The following is a 27,165-nucleotide window of genomic DNA, read 5'->3' as shown; positions in this document are numbered from 1 at the left end:
GATATGTCTCTTCAGGCAAGGGAAACAAAAGAACAAGTAAGCAAATAGGGCTACATCAAACTAAAGAGTTTTTACACAGTAAAGGAAATTATGAACAAATAAAAACAACCCTCAGAATGGGAGAACATATTTAGCGATATATCTGATAATTGATTAATATTAATATCTAATATTTATAAAGAATTTATGAAACTCAACACCAAAAATTAAAAAAAAAAAAACCCCAAAACCAATAGACACTGAATAGACATGAATAGACACTTCACCAAAGAGGACATATAGATGACCAATAGACATATGAAAGGATGTTTAACATCACTAAGCATCAGAGGAATACAAATTAAAACCACAATGAGATATTACCTCACACGTGTCAGAATGGCCATCATCAATAAATCAACAAACAGCAAGTGCTAGTCAGGATGTGGAGAAAGGGGAACCCTTTTGCACTTTCGTGGGAATGCAGATTGGTGCAGCAATGGTGGAAAGCAATATGGAAATATCTGAAAAAATTAAAAATGGATCGGTCTTTTGACCCAGTGATTCTACTTCTGTGAATATATTCAAAGAAATGCAAAACTCTAATTTGAAAGAACATAAGCACCCCTATGTTCATTGCAGCGTTATTTACAAAGACATGGAAGCAGCCCAAATGTCCATTAGATGAGTAGATAAAACAACTATGGGACATATACACAATGGAATACTACTCAGCAGTAAAAAATAAATAAATACATTTTACCCTTTGCAACAGCATGGTTGGACCTGGAGAACATTATGCTAAGTGAAGTACTCCAGTCAGAGAAAGAAAAATACAGTAGTCCCTCTCTGTATCGCGGTTCACTTATTACGACCTCACTGTATCGCAGGATTTAAAAAAATACTATATTATTTATCGCGGATTTTTCACTGCATTGTGGGATTTTGCAGTACTGTGTACATATGTTGTTAAAGTTACATAGGTTTAAGAGTATAGAATATGTTTAAGAACATATGTAGTGTTTATAAAAGTGTGGAAAAGGTTAATAAGGGAGTGGGAAAGGTTAATAAGGGACTGGGAATGGTTTATAAGTGTGTGGGAAGGGTTTATAAAGCCTTAAATATATATAACTACTAAAATATACGTAAGGTTCCTACTTCACAGATTTTCACTTATCGCGGGGGGGGGGGCGGTGGTGTCTAGAATGTAATACCTGTGATAAGTGAGGGAATACTGTACCATATTGTTTCACTCATATGTGAAATCTAATGAACTGAACTAAAAGGCAAATAGACTCATAGCTAGAGAGCAGGATGACAGCTCTGGGGAGGTACAGTTAGGGGGAGGAGGGATTGAGCAAATGGGAAAAGGGACTAACGGACATGGACAACAGTGTGGTGGTTGCAGGTGGTAGAGAGTTACAAAGGGGTTAAATGGTAATGGAAAAAATACAATAAAATTTAACATACGCAAAAAAAAAAAGAAGAAAATTTTCTTTATGATTATTTAACATGCCCAGTGCTTTGCATTCAGCGGGTTATAAGTAGATACAGATACTTTGCAGAAACAAGCACATTCACAGTGTGAAGGACAAGTAGATATTTATCAAACTGAATATACAGGGGTGGACAAAAGTAGGTTTATAGTTGTGAGTACACAAAACAGTTTATTCTTGGGTTATTTATTAATTATTGTACTTTTTTTCATACAAACAGCTGAAAGCCTACTTTTTCCCATTCTGTATATGCGTATAAGTAAAATTTAGCTCTGACTATCACATTGAAGTAAAGATGCAAGATGATATGTATACTTATCATAGGGACTTACCTATTTAGGAAGGTCAGGGAAGGCTTTCCTGAACAAACAATGCTTGTACTCTAACCTGTGGGTTGGTGTGTTCACATTGGCTGTAGAATGAGGATACCATTTTAGGGAGAGGCCCTGTACTGGGAGGAAAAGCAGGTTTAAAAAAAACTATATTTAGCTTTTAATTTTACTGATAGTTGTGATAACTCCATTGTCTAATAATGTTCTTTTATATATACTTAATGGAGCAATTAATTCCTTCACAAAATATATGTTAATTTTTGTTAGGAAATTGGAGTAGGTGTAATAAACTTTACTATTAATTTGAACATTACACTGCTTAAAATTACATTGTAGTAACTTTAGTCATTTATGTTAACATCAGGAAATATGGTTAGTGTTAAATTCAGATTAAAGGTCATTTAACTAAAATTCTATTCTGAATGTTAAGAAAATGAAAATATGGATGTTCTCTGCTATTTTTATTTTTTATTTTTCTTTAAAGTGATATGAAATTTTATTTATTCATTCTCTCATTTAAAAAATTTACATTAGCTTTCCTATTTGATAACAATTTTTGTTTTTCTATATTCAGTACTTTGAAAAAAATCACAGACTTCATTTCATCTCATAGATTCTAACACGGCACAGACCACGTGAATTTAGACTTTGGTGGTTGTTCTTGTCATTCTTTTACATACAATATTAGGAAGTACATATGACGTTTAATTTAAATTATATTGGCTCCCAATGATCTTTCCATATGGAATATCCATATACCAACAGAAGTATGTGTGTCCACTCTAGAGACAGTCAAAAGAATGCTTTGGGCAACACATATTATTTACGTAAAGACAATAATTTTATTTATTTGAATTGTAAAAAATGCACTATTGGGTGTCAGATAATATTCAGGTGTTAATTATCTGATTATTATTTTTTAAATGGTCAACTTATATGATTTTTTTGGGTGAAAAAATAAAACATGGAGCCTTTGTTTGCTCTTCTGTAATAATGTTTAACTTTTTATAGGTACTTAAAGTCAAATTATGTATCTTTCATATTGCAATCATTTAAAGTAGTGTAAAAAGTCCATTCAATGCAAGAGGCATGAGCTTATACAGTTTTCATTATGATCATACCCTTAATGTTTAGACTGTTTTTTCAGAAGGATTTTGTCCATTGTTCTAATTCATTTTATTAATTTGTTACATAAAACAGATACCACCAAGTACACAACCTAATCCCATCACCTTTTTCCTACTTCTTAGTAAGAAAATTCCTTCTTAAGTTGAAGAAACTCTGCATGACCACAAATAAAGTCCATTTGCCTTCACACATATTAATTGCATGTTTTGTCCTGCCTCATCAGTGGGCTATCTTTGGAGATATGCTTGAGGACTCCCCTTTAGCTTTAATGTCTGTAGAGTCAGTTTTTCCATTCCCTGTGTTAACTGAACTTGACATGTGGACCATTACTGTATACTGTATCTATTGAGACAAAATTTGTCATCTTTTATGTTCTTTTGCATAGGGTGGAATACTGCTAATCTTAGGCAATATTCATATATATTTAGTTTGAAACAGAGTAAAGTTAGCTGGAAATGTAATAATTTTCCTGCTTTCTGTTTTTTTATCTGACCATTTAGCTGTTTCTCTGCAGTCTTGCTTTTTCATTTACAAGGTCACTATAGACTATGTCAGCTGGTTAATTTGATTGAAAATATGTGCCTAAGCTATGTTAGGAAAGCATTTCTTTATTCTTCCCTCTTGATTAAATAAAATAAATCATAATACATATTCTGGCATTGCCTATAAGGAAACACAGCTCAGTTATTTGCTTTGGCTGTGTTCCCTAGGGATTTCTGACATTGGGAGAATTGTAGCTACAGGGACAAACTGTTAAGTTCAGAGTAGTGAAGAACTTATCTCTTTACTGGTAGTTTGTCTCAATTCACCTCTTTTATGGAAACCATGGCTATTTTGAGCAATGTATACTAGAATGTGACCTGTGTCCTATCATTTGGCACTGGACAATAAATTACATATCTTTTTTCTTAATCTACACGTTAGGAAAATTAGCAAATACTTGTCAGTTCTGGTAGCTCTGTGCACATTCCAAATAGCGTGTCTTGTCAAGTCTGTAGTGAACAGTTCCATGACAGCATATGCTAGAGAGGGCCAGGACAAAAAAAATTACATCTATCTACACATTTCAGTGGCTATACATCCTCATGGAGGGTTCAAATTAGGCAGTAAGGAGGCAGTGCATCTTTAATAGAAGAATCTAAAGATAATTATCATTGACATTTACTGACTACAGCGGTGCTTTAGGCTCTTTTGTGAGTGCTGATAGGTACCAACTCATTACTTTTTAAAACTTCTTGAGATACTGATATTATTATTCCTATTTTATAACTGGGGAACCTGAGGCAGAGAGAGGTTAAGAAGCTTTCTTAACACAGTTAATCTGGCCCAGGGAAACTCAATCACTGTGTACGTGGCCTCAGGCTGAGGGTGAGGTCAGAGCCTGGTATGTTAAGTCAAATGTGGAAAGAGAAGCAAAATTCTAAATCCAAGAGTGTATGTTGTGGCTGATGTTCAGTAAATGACACCCAATGGTGAGCAGAAAGGTGTCATCAAAAATGGTTGAGGTGTTAATATATAAATGGCCCACCCCAGGAGAAAGGTGTGACTTCACAGTGTGCAGGCTGCACACTGAAAGTGGATTTGGAACCCGACACGAGGATCTCTAGTGAGCCAACAGATGGATCTACAGAGAGCACAAGCCTTAACTGAAGGGTTTGTCCTTTCTGTGGCTTCCTTCAAAAGTAACTTTTTAGTATGGGCATGTGACATTGGAAGGGGAATCCTATTCTCCACAGCAGGTGCAGGTGATGGCAGCTAATGATTGGAGCCTCCAGGGCCATCATGTTTTTAAGAGATAGATTGCACCTCATTACTCTTACAGCCTGAACACAGGAAATCTTGTGCATGCTCTGATATTACTCAGTTTAATATGAGTCCTTAGTAAATGTGAAAACTTTGACCTTTCAGTAAAAGATTAACCTAGTTATCAGCCATAGTACTAATGTAATATTCTTGTACTTTCACATAAAGCATCAAGCACACAGTTGTTCGCTAAAGTTTTTTTTTTTTTTTTTTTTTTTTAATTGAGCCTGATTTGTCTTGTTTCAGCCACAGAAAAACTTAAGCACCATCCATCCTTCTCTTTATGGGAAAGGTATGCCTGCTTTCTGTATGAGGGAAAATAGCCTAAATCAGGGTCAATAGAAGGTAATGATTTCAAATATTCTTGCTAGGCACTTTCTATGCATTATATCATGTATTCCTCACAGCAACCCTGAAAATTAAAGCATATTCACTCCTATTTTTTAGTGGAGAAAAGTGAAGCCCAAAGAGGCTGAGTACTTACACATAGTAACATTGAATATGGGACCAGAAAACAGGTCTGAAGAACTCCCAATCCTTTTCTTTTGCTCTCTCATCTTTAGGTATTGTGAAATAGACAACTTTAATATATCAAAGATTAAAATAATATCTACCAGTTTCTTTTGAATAATACAGGGTTATTCCAAGCTCATCAGAGAACTAGTCTGTAACGCTTATTGGTACAGCTTGTATGGATGCAAAAATTAAGAGTGGGATCCTTTTTTCTTTTTAAATATTCTGTTTATTTATTTTTAGAGAGACAGGAAGGGAAGGAGAAAGGGAGAGAAACATTGATGCGCAAGAGAAACATTGATTAGTTGCCTCTCATGTGCCCTGAACTGTGGACCTGGCCCACAACCCAGGCATATGCCCTGAGAATTGAATCAGTGACCTTTCTGTTTGCAGGAAAACTACCAACTCACTGAGCCACAGCAGTCAGGGCAGGATCCTTTTCTTTTTTCCACTGCTATCATCTGTACACAAAACACTAGCAGACACTCTTCATCCTGAGAATTGCAAGTTCATAGATACCATTTCATTCCTCTCATTCCTTTCATGCTGCTCTGGCTTATATTCATGCAAGCTTCCCATGCTTCCTGCTATCCTAAAGTCTGTACTATCAAGTTCTGCACATCTTAAAAAGTAGATATTAGTACTGCTGTAGGTACTGTTACAGAACCCCTGGGCTGCTCCAGTTGAAAACAAACCCACGGGCTCTTTAGTTAGGGGCCCGATTGCCCGCCGCCAAAATTATAACTCTCAATACCAGAGTTTGGTGAAAAGAAAAAGAATTGTTTATTTAACAGTTATATAGATTTAGTTATTTGCAGATTTCTGTTGTTAAGTCTTATGCTCTTTAAAATACCCACAAACACATATCCTTGCCTCCCCCACTTCCAAACCAGGCTAGTTTTAGAAAAGTTAGAGAAACCGCTTCCCTACTTTCCAAACACAGTTCAGCTTTACCAGCAGCTGCCAATCACTCAATTCTGATTGGGGAGGTCCTTTCTGTGCTGTGGTGCCCTCCAGCTCTCAATGCAGGACCGCCTGGATTCTCAGCCTCCTTGCAAACTGCCTTCTTCCTGCAAATCGCATGGATCTCCTCTCCTCAAAACCGCATGGCAAGAGCCTCTTAAAGCAGCCTGGAGACCCCTTCTCCGAGTCACATGGAGAAGGCCTCTTTACCAAGCCACGTGGAGGGAGCACACAAGAGAGCGAGAGAGCGAGAGCCCCAGACCGAGCGCGTGAGCGTGAAAGAGAGATAAAATGTCCACAGCTGCTTATATATCCCTGACTGCGTCATCTGACGCAGTGGGCGTTGCAAACCGTTCTGACCATTCACAGACCCTTACGTAGGCTCTGTGTGCTTTCCATACCGTCCCCCGGTTCAAGACTCCTCCCATCTACCTGAGGCTTTGGATGCATTAAAGCCATTTTGCATAAAAAAAGACACTAGCCACTGGCCTCAGGCATGCGGAGGCATTCTGAAAAGCTGCTTCCTTCTCCCCATCCCCCAGCTGCAAACTCTGGGGTTTTTTTGGAACACCCCTGTTTCTGTAACAGTTTCCCCCCTCTCAGACTTAGACCCTTTATAATCTTATAAAGGACAATGGGCGAAGGTCTCATGCTCCTCTAACTGCTTCCTGCTGGACGTGGTCGTTGTCCTGCCTACCCTTGGGTCTAGAAATCCCTAATAAGAGTGGGGATGTAGGGGAGGGTGGCCTTCCCACATGGGGAAGGATCTTGCAGAGTCCAGGTCAGTTGGCTGTTCCTGGGTAGCAGCATGCTCAGTTTCCAAGGGCTGGCACTGCTGGACAAGCTGGCATCCTTGTCGTATTCTGAGGGCAACAGATTTGGCAACAGGGTTAAAAAAAACCACAATTCAACCTACAACCACTATATACAAAAGGCAGAAGTTAATTTTTCAATGTCCCACATTAGAAAAAAAGAAATGGCTTCTTTGGAGGAAGGTGTGCAGGGCATGTCACACCTGTCCAAAGCCCTTTTGCCCAATTCACTTAGCTTGGGTTGAGGGGTATAAATTTTGGATTTCCCCCCTCTCAGACCTCTGGGCCCTTTCTGTCCAAGCCATTAGGACAGAAAAGAAAGACCAGTTTTAAAGTGAAGCCCGCAGACCACCCCATACTTCACCAACTCAACCACTTAGTTCAGCCAAACCGTTGAGTCTCAGGAGGTGGCAATGCAGATGGGCTTCTTAAGTGAGGCCTATATGTACAGATAATTACTCAGGTAGAGATCATAGGCTTATGCCCTATGAAAACAGAAAGAACATGCATGTTAATTTACACAACACAGTTCACAAACCAGTCTCTTAATCTGAGAGACTGTCTTATTGGGAAGACCTCCAGTTGCAAGGCATTTGACATTCTTCTTGCCTGTAAATAAAGCATCCTTTATAATGTCACAGACTTGGTTTAACTTTTAAATGAAAAACAAACTTTATAGACAGTTAGCTGCACTGAGCATTGTGATTTTCCTTGAGTCACGATTTTTCTCCTTAAGATTACCCTCCTTGCCAGTAAAGGGACTGCATTAAGTCCAGTTTTAATTTAGCCTGTTCATTTGCATAAAAACAACAAGAGCAGCAGTGATTGATCACATATGATCCGTAAGTCTACTTTGCTGGAACTTATACAAGGAAACTTCATGTTGACTTTAGTCTGCCCATCAGGGCACAGAAGCTGAGCCACACACCTGCCATTCAGCCTTGCCTGCAAACACCTGCTTTCCCAAGTCCTTTGGGTTTTCCATTGTGCCTTAGGTTCTTTCTAGCCATTCTTCAGGAAAGCAACCTTCGTTCCTTCCCTGGAAAGACTGCCATGAACCGCACAACCAACCAAGGTGTCAGGCCTTTTTCCTTCTGGGCTTTCCTTAGCTTCAAAAGTCAAGTCCAGTTCCTCAGGGCTTTCTGGTAACAACCAGAGCCCAAGCATGCCTCCTTCAGGCATGTCACTCCAGTCAAAAGTCTTGGTTAACAATACCTTTATTAACAACTGGTCTTTTTAGTTTTATGCAAAGAAACCTAATGTAATTACTTACTCCTTTAAATTGCCAAATTCTGGAGGGGTCAGGTAGAGAGAAAAATACACAGTGTGAAGGAAAATCCTTGTCCTTCTAATATTCCCTAAAATTGCATTTTCATGCCTTATACTTTCTTTTGTTCACTTTCCTACATGTGAAGTTTTAACTTTCTCTGGGAAACCTTAATTTTCCTTTCAGATTATATGGCCAGTACCAATACAGAGAATTCCAGACCTTCCTTAGGTCCCCAAGAATTCTAGACCTTACATAGGTCCCCAATGGCTAATGCCAAACCAACACAGGGAATTCCAAATGACCTTTCATAGGTCCCCAAAGGCTAAATGCCAATCCAGGGAATTCCAGACGACCTTTCCTAGGTCACCAATGGCTAATGCCAATCCCAACACAGGGAATTCCAAATGACCTTTCATAGGTCCCAAGGCTAAATGCCAATCCAGGGAATTCCAGACGACCTTTCTTAGGTCACCAATGGCTACATGCCAATACGGAGGTACAGTAACCATACAATTAGACCACAAGTAGTTGAGGTTTCCCTTTTCCCAGGTTTAAAACTTTCACAACCTTTTTACACATTTACCCATTCAAATTTAACCATAACCTATTTCCAATTCTTTTCCACACTGTAAAGGACTCTACCCAAACTCAGTATTTAGCAGTTAAAATTTCCCTAGATTTGTAGATATTCTGCAGTTTTCTGAAGCTTAGACCTTGCAAATACCTCTCATGCAACAATGACTTGAATGTTTAGACATATACCATTTTGCAAACAAAGCACATTACCTTAAGAGCATACCTAACCCACCATTTTGCCCACTTCAAAGATGGTGGCAGCATTACATCCAGCATCTTTAAAGACAGTGGCACCCCTAAGTACCACCCACAAGATGGTGGCAAACCCACGTGACTCATCCACCATGGTGGAGCACTCACGTGGCGTACCCAAAATGGCAGTATACCTATGAGGCTCAGTGTCCAAATCACAACCTTCATGCGGGCTCTGGAGGGAGAGACCCATTTCTCCTCCTGAAGAGGTGGAGTCATTGGCTTTGTAGTCACTTCAGGGGCCATAACCAAAAGGCGTGCTGAGAGGGAAGTCCCTTGAATCTGCAGATGGGTGGGCACTGCAGAAGCCATGCCCACCTGCAGAGAGGGCTGCGCCCCAGGAGCCCTGGATGCTGCCTCGGGAGCTGCCCCTACCTGTGGAAGGGGTGGTGCCATGGGAGGCGCCTTTACCTGGGCGCAGTTTGGCGCCAAAACAGTTCCTTTGTCTCCCGGATTTAGAGAGTTAAAGAGGGCTACTTCTTCATTTTCCTCCTTCTCCGGCGTTTGACTTTCAGGAAAAGGCTTTTTGGCCTCTTCTTCCCTCTGCACCATTATTTGGCCCTCTACCTTCACCAAGGCTTCATTATACAACTTTACAGATGCATCTAGATAATAAACATCTTCCCAATTTCCCGATTGCAGACAGTACCTCTTTAATTGATTAATCATAAAGTAATTCAGAGAACCATTCACAGGCCACCTTTTCTTACCACCCAGAACATACTCAGGCCAAACAGTGTTACAGTAATAAATTAACATTTTCTTAGTCATAGGATAACGACAGTACATATCCCAATTTTCCAAAATTCTCTTCAGTGGACTGCACTCAGGGGCTTGCCAAGAACTGCTTTTATTGACCCAGACATACATGACAATGGCTATAACCAGAAAAACCCCAAAGACCAGAAAGCATATATACCACTCAGGCATCCACAGTTCTATTACTTCCAGGAATTCTCCTAATCGGACAAACAAATCTAGTATCCACGATGCCATTATTTCAGAAATACTTCAGAAATAAGTTTTAGCAAACAATCTTAATTCTCTAATCCCTTCTCGGTTCAATTTTCTTTTCACCACACTGGCGTGCTTAGGCGGTCGGCGTCCTCAGAGGGTGTCTCTCAAGGGGGTCAACCTGCCACGGGCAATTATTAACGTCCCGTCTGCGTCGCCAAATTGTTACAGAACCCCTGGGCTGCTCCAGTTGAAAACAAACCCACGGGCTCTTTAGTTAGGGGCCCGATTGCCCGCCGCCAAAATTATAACTCTCAATACCAGAGTTTGGTGAAAAGAAAAAGAATTGTTTATTTAACAGTTATATAGATTTAGTTATTTGCAGATTTCTGTTGTTAAGTCTTATGCTCTTTAAAATACCCACAAACACATATCCTTGCCTCCCCCACTTCCAAACCAGGCTAGTTTTAGAAAAGTTAGAGAAACCGCTTCCCTACTTTCCAAACACAGTTCAGCTTTACCAGCAGCTGCCAATCACTCAATTCTGATTGGGGAGGTCCTTTCTGTGCTGTGGTGCCCTCCAGCTCTCAATGCAGGACCGCCTGGATTCTCAGCCTCCTTGCAAACTGCCTTCTTCCTGCAAATCGCATGGATCTCCTCTCCTCAAAACCGCATGGCAAGAGCCTCTTAAAGCAGCCTGGAGACCCCTTCTCCGAGTCGCATGGAGAAGGCCTCTTTACCAAGCCACGTGGAGGGAGCACACAAGAGAGCGAGAGAGCGAGAGCCCCAGACCGAGCGCGTGAGCGTGAAAGAGAGATAAAATGTCCACAGCTGCTTATATATCCCTGACTGCGTCATCTGACGCAGTGGGCGTTGCAAACCGTTCTGACCATTCACAGACCCTTACGTAGGCTCTGTGTGCTTTCCATACCGTCCCCCGGTTCAAGACTCCTCCCATCTACCTGAGGCTTTGGATGCATTAAAGCCATTTTGCATAAAAAAAGACACTAGCCACTGGCCTCAGGCATGCGGAGGCATTCTGAAAAGCTGCTTCCTTCTCCCCATCCCCCAGCTGCAAACTCTGGGGTTTTTTTGGAACACCCCTGTTTCTGTAACAGTACTGCTGTTTTCTCTCAGGCTAACCTGTCTATTTAAAGATGGGGACAGCCAGGTTGGTACACTTTTGAATGTTAGATTTCTCCTTTGGCATAAATTCTAGCTTGTAAGTACTGCTAATCATCATATACTGTAAGGCTAGGTGAAATCAACCTTTTGTACAAAGTTTTCTGCCAAGAAAATGTTTGCATCTACCTGAGGTTGAGAGTACATCTTTATGTTTAGGGCTTGCTAAAGAATTCCAGAACTCATATATACCCGATGCTTCAACATGCAGCCAGGCATGCATCTGCTCAGAGGAGAATTAGGAAATCATCATCATCACTGTAATTTCTCTCTTTCTACGATACTTTCAATACCATGTATGTTAGATCAGAATAAGGTTCGATGAATCTTCCCTGAAAAAGTCATGCCTGTACTCTCTCCCTCAGAAAAACTCCTTTTTCTAATTAATGCCTGAGGAAAACCCAGTCAGCTGTGAGTCTAGATTAAGTACAGTGTCTCCATTCTATAAAGACTTTGCTAATTCCTAATTCAGATAGTCTGTTTATCCTATGATCTCTTAGGTCTCTCTACAAACCACCCCTTGTTAACTCCTGGTTCTGTTTTAGATAGTTTCAACCTCCCAAATTGATAATAAGGTGTGATTGATTATACATCTATTTCCTTATTTACTCTGGCTCTTACCAAACAGGTTTCTCAGAATCAGAAGCTTTGTATCACACAGATACAGTTTAATCCTTTTATAGATAATGAAAGTCTTCTCTTTCTGCTGTACAAAAACTCTCCCAAACTCTTATCCAGCCTTCCCCCAAGGTGACGTTCCACTTGTCATTATCAAGTGCTTCATTCATATGGGCTACTTCACATTGCACTGTAATCATGAAAAGTTGGGGCCTCTGCAGACTGGTGCAGCCACTGTGGAAAACAGTATGGAATTTCCTCAAAAAACTAAAAATGGAACTGGAACTGCCTTTTGAACCAGTGATTCCATTGCTGGGATTATAAACCGAAGAATCCTGAAACCTTAATTCAAAAGAACTTATGCACCCCTATGTTCATAGCTGTGCTATTTACAGTAACCAAGTGCTGGAAATAGCCTACGTGCCCATCTGTAGATGAGTGGATCAAAAAACTGTGGTACATTTACACAATGGAATACTATGCAGCAGAAAGAAAGAAGGAACTTCTACCATTTGCAATAACATGGATGGAACTAGAGAGAATTATGCTAAGTGAAATAAGCCAGGCAACAAAGGAAAAATACCATATGATATCACCCAATACAGGAAACTAATGAGCACCACAAACAAACGAGCAAAACTGAACCAGAGGCATGTAAACAAGGAGCAGACTGGCAGTTACCAGGGGGGAGGAGGGGAGGGAGAGAAGAGGGCTAAGTAGGGGAGGGGTTTAGTAGAAGAACTAGTGTGGGTAACGCATGGACATGTACAATGAGGTGGGGATTGACTGTGGGAGAAGGAGTGGGCTGGGTGAGGGGGGAGCAATGGGGTAAAAAGTGGGACAGCTGTACGTAATAGAAAAACAATAAATCAAAAATTAAAAAGAAAAAAGTTGGGGCCTCATTTTCAGGGCAAGCAGGAATGAAATTGTGCCTTCAGCAAAACCTTTACTTGGTCAAATTCCAAATTGCCTTGTTGGCTCCTTTCATTCCTGTGATTTAAAAAAAATGTTACATTTTTTACAGTTTCCCTGGCTGTTCTCTGTTTTCTCTGTCTAACCTTAAGGTTTCCTGGATTTGTGCAGTCATTCCTAAAATAAGTAACTTTGGCCTGTAGGTTATTTACCTTCTCTAATATATTAACTTTCTCCCTCATCAAGTCACATACTGGCCTGTCTCTTTTATTGTGATGCTTTTGTACCCAGCACAATGCCTGCACAGAGTAGTCATTCAATGCCCATTTATAAAATGTTTATAAGATGTTCTAAATATTTAGAATATGGAACATTTCTCCCTTTCTGAAAAGACTAGAAATGTTGAAGACATTCTATAGACTAGATTATAAGAATTTGTTTTATTTCAGAAGATATGGCTCACTTAGTTCCATTCTTCCATACAATGCCTTGTGCAGTGCTAGAAACAATGAGCCATGAGAAGCACAGAGCTGGAGCATTATGGTCAGTTTTCATTCCATTTGTTACTGTCTAAAAGTGTGGGGAAAACTCATTTCCCCCGTGTATTTCTCCTTTACTTTTACACTGCCAAATGCACCAAATGTGTGGATTGTTTTTTCCCACACCAAGAATTTCATTCTTTGTGATACTAGATGAGTGTTCCATAATTCAATTCAATTCTTACACTAACTGGAATTAGCACAGACCCCACAGATTAAGGGCTGTGTCCCAAGAGACCACCCTCAACTTCAGATGCCAATTGCAAGTAGTAGATGCCCAGGTTACCCACGACTTCTTTCTAACTTGACTGCGAATCAGAGGGTCACAAGGTGCACCCAACCTTGATTTTGATTATTTGTTAGAATAATTCACAGAATTCAAAGAAACACTTACTTACATTTACTGGTTTATTGTATAATGAAGGATATGACAAAGGATGCAAATGAACAACAGATAGGTAAAGAGATACATCATGGAAGGTCCATAAGAGTCCCAAGCCCAAGAATTTCTGTTCCTGTGGAGTTGAGGTACACTGCCTTCAAAGCATTAGATGTGTTCATGAACCCAGAAACTCTCTGAATGCCGTACTATTGGGATATTATGGAGGCTTCATCACACAGAAGGTTCTATTGGGATGGCCAAAAAGTTTGCTTAGTTTTTTTCATAAAATAGAAGACACATTTTTCATTTTCACTAGTAAATATTGATTTTGATATTTTGAGTTTTATGGCTATCTCCTGCTATTGGCTTCTATTAGGTAGAGGCCAGGAGTATTGCTAAACATCTTCCAATGCATAAGAGAGCCCCATAGCAAAGAATTATTTGGCCAAAATGTCAATGGTACTGTGAGAAACGCTCACAATAAAAAACCAGGACATAGAACTTGAGAAGCAAAGGGAGGCCTTTCTTCACAAGTCTACAAGTAGGGCGTATGACAGCCAGGAGCATGTGTACATGAAGTAGACAAAGAAGACTGGTCTTATACTAATGCAATTAGCTCCCCCTCCCCTCTCCTTCTCCCCTGTTTCTCCATTAGTGGTTAATCCGGGTTCACGATCTAATGCGATTAACTACTTAACTCAGGGTGTGATTAACTAAGGGCAATCTAGTTATAGGTCTATCTCCAACTTATAGTTGCAAAGTTATCTAGCGGAATGTCATTTCCTCACCCACTTTCCATGATTCATCTGTTAATTATCTCCTACTGGTTTGAGAGTCACTGGCTTGCTTCTTTATCCCTAATAGTACCAAGAGACTTTGCAAGCCACTTTTGAAAAATTCAGTCAGTCACAGCACCTTTTCCATACACTGCACACATTTTTTTGTGTGTGTTTCAGTTGCGTTTTTACCTTTCTTGAAATAATAAAGCATACTACACTGAAAATGTTGTGTCAATTCTTCCATCTTCAGCATTAAAATGGCTACACAAAAATCCACCAATTTTGATTTTTTTTTTAAATGCACACTGATATGACAGCTGTCACAATACAATCTAACAAAACTGTTTCAAATGAAGTTAAAGACAACTAAGCACTACTAGAGCCATTGTATGGAAAAAACTAAGTGAACTTTTTTGGCCAACCCAATGTCAATAACTCCAATTCTAGCCCCTCCCCCCTTTCTGGAGAATGGGGAGTTGGGCTGAAAATCTCAAGCGTGTAATCATGGTTTGGTCTTTCTGGTGATTCGGCTGCTGTCCTGGAACCACCAAGAGTCTCCTCATTAGAACAAAAGACGATGCTATCACACACCAAATTCCAAGGGATTTAGAAGCTTTATGTCAGGAGCAGGGATCAGAGATTAAATATTAGAACAAGAGATGCTCCTAGTGCTCTTGCCATTTAGGAAATTACGAGAATTTTAGGTGCTGAATTTTAGGATAATGACTAAATGTGAGAACAAAATACTCTCCTAGCACCCCTATTTAAGAGGGTTTTATGAGCCCTGCATAAGGATCCAGAGGCAGAGACAAGTACATATAGTTCTTATTATTTCAGAAGTATTTTAGAATAAGGAAACAAAAACAAATTATTCATAAAACTACTTCTGCCCCAATATAAGAATTTTTTATGACACCTGAAGTCTTGGGTCTGGAAAACTGCATCATGTAATTGAACAATTTTCAAGCTAGATACTTTATTGCTGGAGGACATATATTTTCTGTTATTTCACAATAACTTAATTACCTATTTTCTAAAAATCAGCAACTCCACTCTTTTCTTTTGACCTTCCCACTTCTCTGTCATTACTTTTTCTTTGTCATAGCTTATAAATTTATGTTTTTCCACATTTACAATGAAAATGTGCATTTCTATAACATATTATCTTATTATATAACTATTTCGTTTTTTTATAAATATTATTTCTTATAGAAGTAAATTTTGAGTTCTTTTATATCTGAAAAATTCTGAAAATATTTTTATTGTATCTTCATGATTGACTGGTTTTGTTTTAGAATACAGTTTGAAGTTCAAAATCATTATATCTTATAGTGTTTCTGTCATTCGCCTGATTGATTTCTAGAATACCTATTGTTGATAAGAAGGCTTAAGTCAGGTTAATTATTTAATCTTTATAGGCTATTTGATTTATATTTATGTTACTTTCTTTCACAAAATTTAAAAATCTTTTTTCCTTTGGTGTTCTGATAGGTAAGGTTATATATCTGAGTGGTTTTTGAATACATTCTGTTTGACACTCAGTAGACCATTTAAATCAGAGCACCTTTGTGTTTTATAGCTCTAAAGATTTTACACTATTTATTTGATTAATTTATCCTTTTTAAATTATTTTTTTTCTTTTATTTTTTGGTTTTTCAATTACAGTTGTCCCATTTTTCCCCCATTGCTCCCCCCACCCAGCCCATCCCTTCTCCCACAATCATATCCCTCCCCGTTGTCCATGTCCATGAGTCATTCATACACGTTCCTTGACTAGACCCTTCCCTTACTTATCCCCCTTCTCTCCCTCCCCCCTCCCCGCTACTGACTACTATCCTAGTCTTTGCCTATTTAGTTCATTTGTGTTGTTCTTTAGTTTCCTGTATTAGTGATATCATATGGTATTTTGCTTTCTTTGCCTGGCTTATTTCACTAAGCATAATTCTGTCTAGTTCCATCCATGTTGTCGCAAATGGCAGGAGTTCCTTCTTTCTTTCTGCTACATAGTATTCCATTGTGTAAATGTACCACAGTTTTTTGATCAACTCATCTACAGATGGGCACTTAGGCTGTTTCTAGCACTTAGCTATTGTAAACAGGGCTGCTATGAACATAGGGGTGCATAGGATTTTTTGAATTAGGGTTTTAGGATTTTTCGGGTATAATCCTAGCAGTGGAATCACTGGTTCAAATGGCAGTTCCATTTTTAGTTTTTTGAGGTAATTCCATACTGTTTTCCATAGTGGCTGCACTAGTCTGCATTCCCACCAAAAGTGCAGTAGGGTTCCCATTTGTCCACATCTCCGCCAGCACTTGTTGTTTGTTGATTTGTTGATGATGGTCAGTCTGACAGGTGTAAAGTGGTATCTCATTGTGGTTTTTACTTGCATCTCTCTGATGGCCAATGATGTTGAGCATTTTTTTATGTGCCTATGGACCTTCTGTATGTCCTCTTTGGAGGAGTGTTTGTTCAGGTCCTTTGCCCATTTTTTAATTGGGTTGTTTGTTTTCTTGATGTTGAGTCATATAAGCTCTTTATATATTTTGGAGATCGGTCCCCTGTCTGTGATATTATTGGCAAATATGTTTTCCCATGTGGTCGGTTTCCTTTTCATCTTGCTGATGTTTTCTTCTGCTGAGCAGAAACTCTTTAGTTTGATGTAGTCCCATTTGTTTATTTTTTCCTTTATTTCTCTTGCCTTAGGAGATTTATGTGAAGATATCGTTACGTGGGATATCTGAAATTTTCCTGCCTATGTTTTCCTCTAGGATTTTTATGGTGTCACGGCTTACATTTAAGTCTTTAATCCATCTTGAGATTATTCTGGTGTGTGGTGTAACTTGGTGGTCTAGTTTCATTTTTTTGCACGTCCCTGTCCAGCTCTCCCAGCACCATTTGTTAAAGAGGCTCTTCTCACTCCATTTTAGGTTCCTTCCTCCTTTATCAAAGATTAGTTGACCATAGAGGCCTGGGTTTATTTCTGGGCTTTCAATTCTGTTCCACTGATCTATATGTCTGTTCTTATGCCAGTACCAGACTGTTTTGATCACAGTGGCTTTGTAGTATTGTTTGATGTCTGGTATCATGATTCCTCCTGCTGTGTTCTTCTGTTTCAAGATTGCTTTTGCTATTTGGGGTCTTTTTTGGTTCCATATGAATTTTTGGAGTATTTGTTCTAGGTCTGTGAAATATGTCATTGGTATTTTAATAGGGATTGCATTGAATCTGTAAATTGCTTTGGGTAGTATGGCCATTTTGGTGATGTTGATTCTTCCCATCCAAGAACATGGTATTTGCTTCCATTTATTTGTATCTTCCTTAATTTCTTTCTTCAATGTTGCATAATTTTCAGTGTACAGGTCTTTTATCTCTTTGGTTAAGTTTATTCCTAGGTATTTTATTTTTCTTGTTGCTATAGTAAATGGTATTTTCTTTTTTGCCTCTGTCTCTGATATTTTATTGTTGGTGTACAGAAATGTCTTAGATTTCTGTATATTTATTTTGTACCCTGCTATTTTGCCAAATTCACTTATTATATCGAGTAGTCTTTTAGTGGAGTTTATAGGATTTTCTAGGTATACTATCATGTCATTTGCAAATAGTGATAGTTTTACTTCTTCTTTCCCAATTCAGATGCCTTTTATTTCTTTGTCTTGTCTGATTGCTGTGGCTAGGACTTCCAGCACTATGTTGAATAGAAGTGAGGAGAGTGGACAGCTCTGTCTAGTTCCTGATTACAGGGGGAATGCTTTCAGTTTTTGTCCATTGAGTATGATGTTGTCTTCAGGCTCCTCATATATAGCCTTAATTATGTTAAGGTATGCTCCCTCTATTCCCATTTTGCTGAGTGTTTTCATCATAAATGGGTGTTGTACTTTATCAAATGCTTTTTCTGCATCTACAGATATGATCACGTGATTTTTGTGTTTCATTCTGTTTAGGTGATGTATTATATTTATTGATTTGCAAATATTAAATCATCCTTGCATCCCTGGGATGAATCCCACTTGATCGTGGTGTATGATCTTTTTGATGTATTGCTGGATCCTGTTTGCCAATATTTTATTGAGGATTTTAGCATCTATGTTCATCAGTGATATTGGCCTGTAGTTTTCTTTCTTTGCTGTGTCTTGACCTGGTTTTGGGATTAGGGTAATACTGGCTTCATAGAAAGAGTTTGGGATTTTTCCCTCTTCTTGGATTTTTTGGAATAGTTTGAGGAAGGTAGGAGTTAGTTCTTTCCTAAATGTTTTGTAAAATTCGCCTGTGAAGCCATCCGGTCCAGGGCTTTTGTGTGCAGGGAGATTTTTGATTACTGTTTCAATTTCCTTTTTTGTTATTGGTCTGTTGAGACTTTCTACTTCTTCTTGATTCAGTTTTGGAAGGTTATATATTTCTAGAAATCTGTCCATTTCTTCTAGGTTGTCAAATTTCTTGCCATATAGTTGTTCGTAGTAATTTCTTATAATTGTTTGTATTTCTGAGGTATCAGTCGTGATTTCTCCTCTTTCATTTCTGATTTTGTTTATTTGGGTCTTCTCTCTTTTTTTCTTGATGAGCCTGGCTAGAGGCTTGTTGATTTTGTTTATTTTTTTGAAGAACCATCTCCTAGTTTTGTTGATTTTTTGGATTGTTTGTTTAGTTTCTATGTCGTTTAATTCTGCTTTGATCTTGAGGATTTCCTTTCTTCTTCTTGCCCTAGGCTTTGTTTGTTGTTGTTGTTCTAGTTCTTGTAGCTTTAGGATTAGATTTTTTTATTTGAGATTCTTCTAGTCTTTTCAGATATGCCTGTATTGCTATGAACTTCCCTCTTAGGACTGCTTTTGCTGTGTCCCATAGGTTTTGGGCTGTTGTGTGTTCATTGTCATTAGTTTCTAGAAATTTCTAGATTTCCTCTTTGATATCATTGTTAACCCATTCATTATTTAATAGCGTGTTATTCATTCTCCATGAGTTGGGTGTCTTTGATTTTTTTTCCCTGAGGTTGATTTTTAGTTTCAAGGCATTGTGGTCTGAAAAGATGCTTGATATGATTTCAATTTTCTAGAATTTGTTGAGGCTTGTTTTGTGTCCTATTATGTGGTCTATCTTTGAAAATGCCCCATGTGCCTTTGAAAAGAATGTATATTTTGCTTCTTTGGGGTGAAAAGTTCTATATATATCAGTTAAGTCTATGTGGTTTAGCTTTTTAAATTCTAATTTCCTAATTTTGATTGCCCATGTCTCTCATTTCTGTTTTTCTTTTCCCTCAGTTCTGCCTTCTTCTTTGATTCCTAGGAAGCTTCATAACTTTTTATTCTAGCTCTTCCCAATACCCCTTTAATTTTTTTTCTTTAAGGATTCATGGGCAAGGAAAGGGCAGAGAGAGACCGTTTTACTTCTTGCCCACTGCTATCTAAAATGAAGAGGGCCTTTTTCTAAGGTGATACCCACCACACCAAGAATATTAAGTCCTCCATGTAAGTTGCTAAAGTAATTTCTTTGCCGTGAAGGTGGCACGCTGGCAGCCAAAATGGATATTGCTTTTTGTTTGTTTTATTTCATTTTTAAATTTGAGCCAACTTTTGAAAGCTGAGATTTTTTCACAAAACTAGATTTGTGGCTCCTCTTGAAACATCTGTAAATAGGACAACAGTCATCTGGGACTTTAGCATAGCTGCCCCATTGAGATAAAAGCTATTTTCTCTTCAGTCTGGCATAGTTCCCACTGCTCTCTTTTGTTTGTCCAGCACTGGGGCTGAATGTTTATTGCTGCTTGTGACCATGCTAGTGTTATGAGAGGACTGTTTCTCTCTCTGCCTCACCCAGATCGTACTTTTATTCCCTTAATCATGTCAAACTTGTTCTTATTTTAGTCTTTGTGTTGGTTGTTCCCTCTGCCTAGAATTCTGTTTGTCCAAGTCTTTGTGTACTTCCTTCTCATCATTCAGCTTTGTTCTCATTTGGAATCTTTTCAAAGAGGCTTCCTATGACCACTTAGCTAAAGTATCTCAGACACCCTTTCTGGCATATTACCCTATATAATTTTTTTCATGCACCATTTACCTATTTCTTTTCCTGCTTATTTCTGTTACTGCCACACAAGAATGTAAGCTCTTAGAGAGCAGGTCTCTGGGCTATCTTGTTTTATATACTGTTCTTAGAACAGTGCTTGGCACTTAGTAAGTGCTTACAAAATGTTTATTGGCAAAATTGCTGACTAACAATTTCCCTATCAAAGGGGAAACAGTAAAAGACACGATGCGTGTTTTAAGAAAATGGAAGAGATTATATTTTTTTGTGGATATGAAGAATGTTGTTTTGTGTTTAATATTTAGAGTAAATGTTACCTCAAGTCCCAGAAGTCTCATTTCAGTTACTTGGTTGTCCCTAACTCTGCTCCACCGTATCTGAGTGTACCGTTTTTGTATTACAGCTTCAGCCCAAGTATAAGCACACTGGAATGTGGAGTGAGGGGTCTCATTCATGCATCCTTCCTACAATGATCCTTTAATTCATCACTTGCTTTTCTCCCTTTCATCTCACTCTGCACTTGCTGTCAGCTGACTCTGGGCTAGAGCCTCTCTGGAGCTATAACAATGAACAGTGATGCCCACCTCTGCAGCAGCCATCATCCATGCAATTCCAGCTGCCTCTGTCTTTCAAAAATGTTCCTTTGGTAGCCAACCTCTAAAATTGGCCTATCTGAATCCTACCTCCTGCCACTTACACTCTGTATAGTTCTTGTCCCACATCAAACCAGGGTTCATCTGTATGACCAATAGCATATGATAGAAGAGTTGGTATGTCACTTGCAAGGTTATAAAATAACTCTGCTTTCACCTTGGATAATCTCTTGCACAGTCACATCCTTTCTTTCTTTTGGATCACTCACTTTGGGGGAAGCCAGCTGCCTGTCTCAAGGACATTTAGGCAGGCCATGGAGAGGCCCACATTGTGAGAAATAGAAGCTTCTAACTAACTGCCAACAAGGAACTGAAACCTGTCCACAAAACTATAGGTGAGCTTGGAAGTATATCTCCATCCAGCAGTTGAAACTTTATGAGACCTGAACATGAAGCACCCAGCTAAGCCACATCTAGATTTCTGACCCTAAAAACTATATGAGATAATAAGTGCTTGTTATTTTAGTCTACTAAATTTTGAGGTCATTTTTTAATATAGCAATAGATAACTAATACAGTATCAAAAATGTTTATCTGATTTTACCAACTTTTTATTATTGGTGATCTTATAAACTTTTTCCAGTTTTAGAAAGAAGTGACACATAAATAATCAATAAATGATTAACAGTGGAGGAACATATCTATATGATTGGAGTAACATAAATGAGGTTCAACTTCAAATACAGACAGATCCAACACTTGGTCCCTAGATTTCAGGATTTCCAGTGTGGAGCTCCTTCCATTGATAAATGGGAGGGTGGAAAGATGCCTTTCCATGCTAAAGACAGTTGACATTAGCTTATTTTGTGGCATGTCACTGTCACCATCTCAATAATTGTTATAGTTATATGTACTTTGTAATTCTTAACTACATTCTATATCAATTTATATAGCACTGATTAACTGAGTAGCCATTTTTCATTTCTATTATTACTCTGACTTAATGTCTGATGGAGAGTTTTCCCAGAGACAAGATCTTGTCAAAAATAACTGAAAGAACATTTTATGGCTTCTTTGTTCTGCCTAGAGTATTCTTTTCTATGGTCTTAAAGATCTTTTTGTAGGCAGCATGCCAACTTTTCCGTTTGTTCCACTGCATTATCTAAAATAGATCTGCTGTGATTCAGTCCCCTGAATTCATCCTATCAGCTGAATTATGGCAGGAAATAATGATAAAAATCTTGTCTTAGTATTATCTCCAGAGTTGAGGTTTCCTACAAACATAACATGAGAAGAAGGTGCTCTCAGTCAAAGGGTAAGGAGGGAAGCCGGACAAGGAGAAGAAGAAGCTAAGCAAGATTAGGTTATAAATCAGTTATATCTGTGAATTATACTAGTGTTGGTTCTACACTGAGGCAACGGGCTGGCATGTCATACTCCTGTGGTCAGTCAGGGGTTTCAGTGCATTTCTCTAGAGAAGGAGGTTGCTGGAAGACACAAGTAGTCAATAGTTACAGCTGGTAGACAATGGGTGCACTTACCAGTGAAGGGGGTTTGAGTAGGGCACCAGTACTGTATACTGCATTTTATGTTCTAGAGTTTTGTTCCTCATTCATTATTTAACAAGAATTTAGGTGCCTGTTATAGTTTAGGATAGTGCTGGATATACAACAAAGAAAACAACAGAACTTTTAGTCAGAGAAAATAAACTAGCAAATGAATTCTAATACAGTAGAATGAGTTCAAATAAGGGGCACAGTTTAGGAAGAAGACATAGATGTAATTCTAGTGTTGGAAATGGGAAAGGAAGAAAAATCTTTTAGGAATAGAGTGTGGCATTTCTACATACAGAACAGGGCAGCACAGTGATAGTGATGGAGATGTGGGGTAGGCCTTGAAGGATATACCAAAGGTTTTATATTTGTGAGTAAGGTGAGAGAAATATACATAAGTGGACAGGTTTAGTCATAATTTTTTTAGACTGAAACAGATTGAGTTCCTCAATTACAAGCAACAGAAGTCAACCTGCTAATAGACACAAAAAGACTACAGGCTGGAGTAAAAGTAGGTGTACAGTTGTGAGTACATGAAACACAGTTTATTCTTCTATTATTATTTATTAATTATTGTATTATTTTCCATATGAACAACTGAAAACCTACTTCTGCCCCACCCTGTATATTGGAAGACTAAGTGGGTGCTCACAGACACACATTTGAAGAAAAATTTGAGGAACCATTTTAGGAAAAAGTAGACACTAGGCTTTTGTGCACATCGGAGTATTAGCCTTTAATGAACAGCCTCAATAAGATTATGTCACTTGAATGCCTCTGTCTGAACTTTATGCAGTCTTTTGTCACTCTCTCAGGAATTATATTCTAAGGAGAGAGCTTCTTATTGTCCATGTTTTTTTTTTTTTTAAATCACCTTTCTACCTTAGCAAAAGTGGGTATACCATGATAGAAGATCCTCCCAAGGCAGCATCTAATGATAGTGTCATACATTTCCAAGGGAAAGCAAGGTACTATTCCTAGAAGAAGTAGGGGTGAATACTGGGAAAACAAAAACACAGATCTTCCACTATATGTACCATGCAACAAAATTTTTGTTTTGTTTTGTTTTGTTTTTGATATTACAGTCTTCTCTGGGAGTAGGAGCAGGTAGGTTTGGCCAGAGGGTCAGATGAAGCAGAAGTGCTAAAGGGTGTATTGGGACAAGGACTTCATCCTGCAGTGGCAGGAAGAGGCAGAGCATAAGGTAGGTCCAAGCTAAGAGCTTGAGGGAGAGTCAAGAGAGAAGCAAGAGAGACAAGACTATCATTCCTGAGTTCAAAGGGCAAGAACAGGATGGTCATGGCAAACACCAGAGTCAGGAACCAAGTAGAAAAGTGGTTAGATGAACTGGAGAGGCATGATTAGAGAGGCATGAAGCTCAATTGTATAGATTTTGACAAAAAATGAGAAGGGGAAAAACCAAGGTGAATGTGGCAGGGATGGAGAAAAGATCATCAATTCCCCAGAGACAGCCTTTGTCTGGTTCTGCTTGCATAGCTGCACCACCGAATATTGGAGCAGAATACCGAGGGTCACAGCACACTGTCTCCAGTGTTAAAATAAGAGAGGGCCCTAATAAATTATTCAGGGGATTTGGATTCCACTTATTTTTGAAGTTCCCCAGTTATAACTGCTACCAGGATTCTGATTCTTGGCATATTGAATTTGTTTTTGTAGCAGAATCCATTGTAATAAAGTTAAAGCTCTTTTTAAAAAATACTTCAGAGTAATTTTGAGCTACATGTATGACAGTACATATCTTACCACTTTTCTGAGAAGGTAAAATATACTAAGCTAGGAAAATATAAGGCAGTATTTTATAATACAACTGATAGTGGAGAAATTGAATAATTGTAAGTACTTGAGAGCTATAACTGAACAGAATAAAATGATCATGAACCCAAATCAAAGTCTGTAAGAAGCAGCAGGACTTTGAAGCCGAAATTTAAGAACTTAGAGACTCATGAAGAAGAGGGGCAGATATAGGAAAATTACAAAGTGCGGGCTAACAGCTGTGAAGTCTGGCCTAACCAGGGTCAGATAGTAATGGTGAAAAGGTGAAATAGCTCACTGTTTCCAACCAAGATCAACTATGCATAGGTTTTACCATTTTGAAATAAAGAACTCTCCTTCTGGGCAATGTACAGGTATGGTGAGGAGGTGTAGTGTTTCATCTTTATAATATCAAGGACAGAGTAAGGGGACTACATAAATAATTGCTCAGTTGCCAACTTTAAGGAATGATATGTCTGTGTTATGTTATAAACAGATTTTTTCCCTGCCCCCAATTCCACCTCCAGGTACTGTGGTTTCCTCATTTACATTTCTTTTAGTTTTACTTTGAAAAATGGAAATCATCACTGGAATAGGTGATTGTCATTATTAGTTTACTTTGGCTTCATTTTCTTAAAATAATGTGAATACATAACACCTCTTCTATCCCCATGCTACTACTAATAAAAAGTAGATTGAAAGATACTCTTTGAGGCAGATTTTCAGTAGTGTGTCTAGTTCCTGACTTCTCTACTTAGGCCATCATATCCTTATAGAGCTGGCTGTTCATATGGAAAATTCTTGATTGCCTTTGGTGAATTAGAAAGGTGGAAATTGTCTTGTTCCTTCATTTTCTTTCACTCATAAAATGTGCTATCTTATTACCTTTTCAAATATATCAAATTGTTTTAGTACATTTAAATTAATTCTCTAGATTCCCAACTTGCTACGGCAGTAATAATAATAATACTAATGCTTTTCTTTTTTTGCCAGTTACTTGAATCTAATAAAAAATTCAATTATCATAGCTGAAAGTATGATGTTATAAAATAATCTGAAGCCAGTGAGAGTACTGTTGTTTTAAGATTTTTTCTTTTTTTGTTTCTCATGTAGTTCTAATTGATTGTCAGCAAATACTATGATTGAAATGAATATTTATTACCTAAGTGGAAAATAACATTTTTAATAGTTTGATAACATTTTATGAAAATTTTGAAGGCTACACATACTTTTATTATTGTCACTACTAGGTTCATAAAATTAAGTGACAGATGAATTCAAATGTGTTTGAAGACCTATGTACTTTCAAGTCACAACACACTTCATAATTGTCACACATCAAAAAATAGATTTAGAGACTAAACCATCTGTTTTACTGCACTATGCAGCATGCCTTTTCTTCTGCTCTGTAATTGCGTATCTCCCTTTTCTCTTGCAACACATTTGCTAAGGGTACTTCAAGAAAGAAAGTTGAAATCGAACTGCTGCAGTTGGAGAATTTTCTGTATACTCTATCCCACTATATAAATGAAGTGTTTGTATTTTTACCTTTAAAACATTTAATGTTAGTCTTACATTACAATGTTTTATCTAACCTATTGTTTCCAAAGGTATGTCTGGATAAAATTTAACTCAACTCCCCACACTATTTTAGACTGCTGGATATTCTTCTCAAGTAAGAAATAATTGTATTAATGATAGAGCAAAGTAAATGGTAATGTTTCTACACATTCCATAATACCCAAGGTAAAATAGCTGAACCCTATTAAAAATTAAATAAAAGAAACCACAATAATAGTGCCACTAGCATTTATTAATTTAAGTTTTTAAAACAGCTTCTGAAGCCAGTAGAAAAGAAACATTTATTTGAGGTAGTAGGATATAGACACTGAGGAAGAATTACGTTTCCAAAATATCCTCACTGTATTTTTCTGTATATTGACACAATGGCTAGTAAATAGAAAGAGACCATTAAAGTATAGTTTACTAAATTTAGGCAAGTACTAGACAAAGGTCTATACTTATTAAAAACCAATGAACTTTAAAGGAGCCAGATTTCCTTGAGACTATGTTTCTCAAGCTTCTGTCAATAAATTACGCTCCTGAGGATCTCATCTGCACAAACTCTCACTATCACTTATTTACTTTGATCTTGAGATTGACTTTAAATCTACTCACTGTTTAAAAGTATTAAATCTTGCTCTAAGCACAATATTTGTAAATAAATGCTTAAAAATTTTAAATTGTCTATCATTTAAAATTATTGCATGTGTTTCACTATGGATACATTGCCTTGAGAAAATTATGTTAAATGTATTAGAAGGAAACTGTTCCGATATAATAAGAGAGGGACTTCTAGCCAAGATGGAGACATAGACAGACACGTTGTGTCTCCCTCCACAACTAAGAAGGAATACAACTACCTCAAAACTAAAAACAACCAGAAGTTCCAGAAAGTCAGACTGCATGGAAGTCCAACAAACAAGGATATAAAGAAGAAATACTCATCCAGACAGGTAGGAGGGGTGGAGCTGGGGAAGAGAGGATGCCTTGTGGTGGTGGCAGCAGTGGCGGTGGCAGCGGCAGGCCAACAGAAAGCGCAGTCACATGTTTTAAAAAGTCAAGAGGGACACCTGGGGAGCATTCTCAGCTCCTCACCAAACTTCGCACCTCACAGTACCAGCTCCGGGGAAAATCAAGTCTCATTGCTTCTGACTGTGCAAAACAGTGGTGGTTGGGGTGG

Source organism: Furipterus horrens, unplaced genomic scaffold (genome assembly GCF_987537825.1).
Source record: "Furipterus horrens unplaced genomic scaffold, mFurHor1.1.pri manual_scaffold_8, whole genome shotgun sequence".
NCBI lineage: Eukaryota > Metazoa > Chordata > Mammalia > Chiroptera > Furipteridae > Furipterus > Furipterus horrens.
This window is presented reverse-complemented; position numbering follows the sequence as displayed.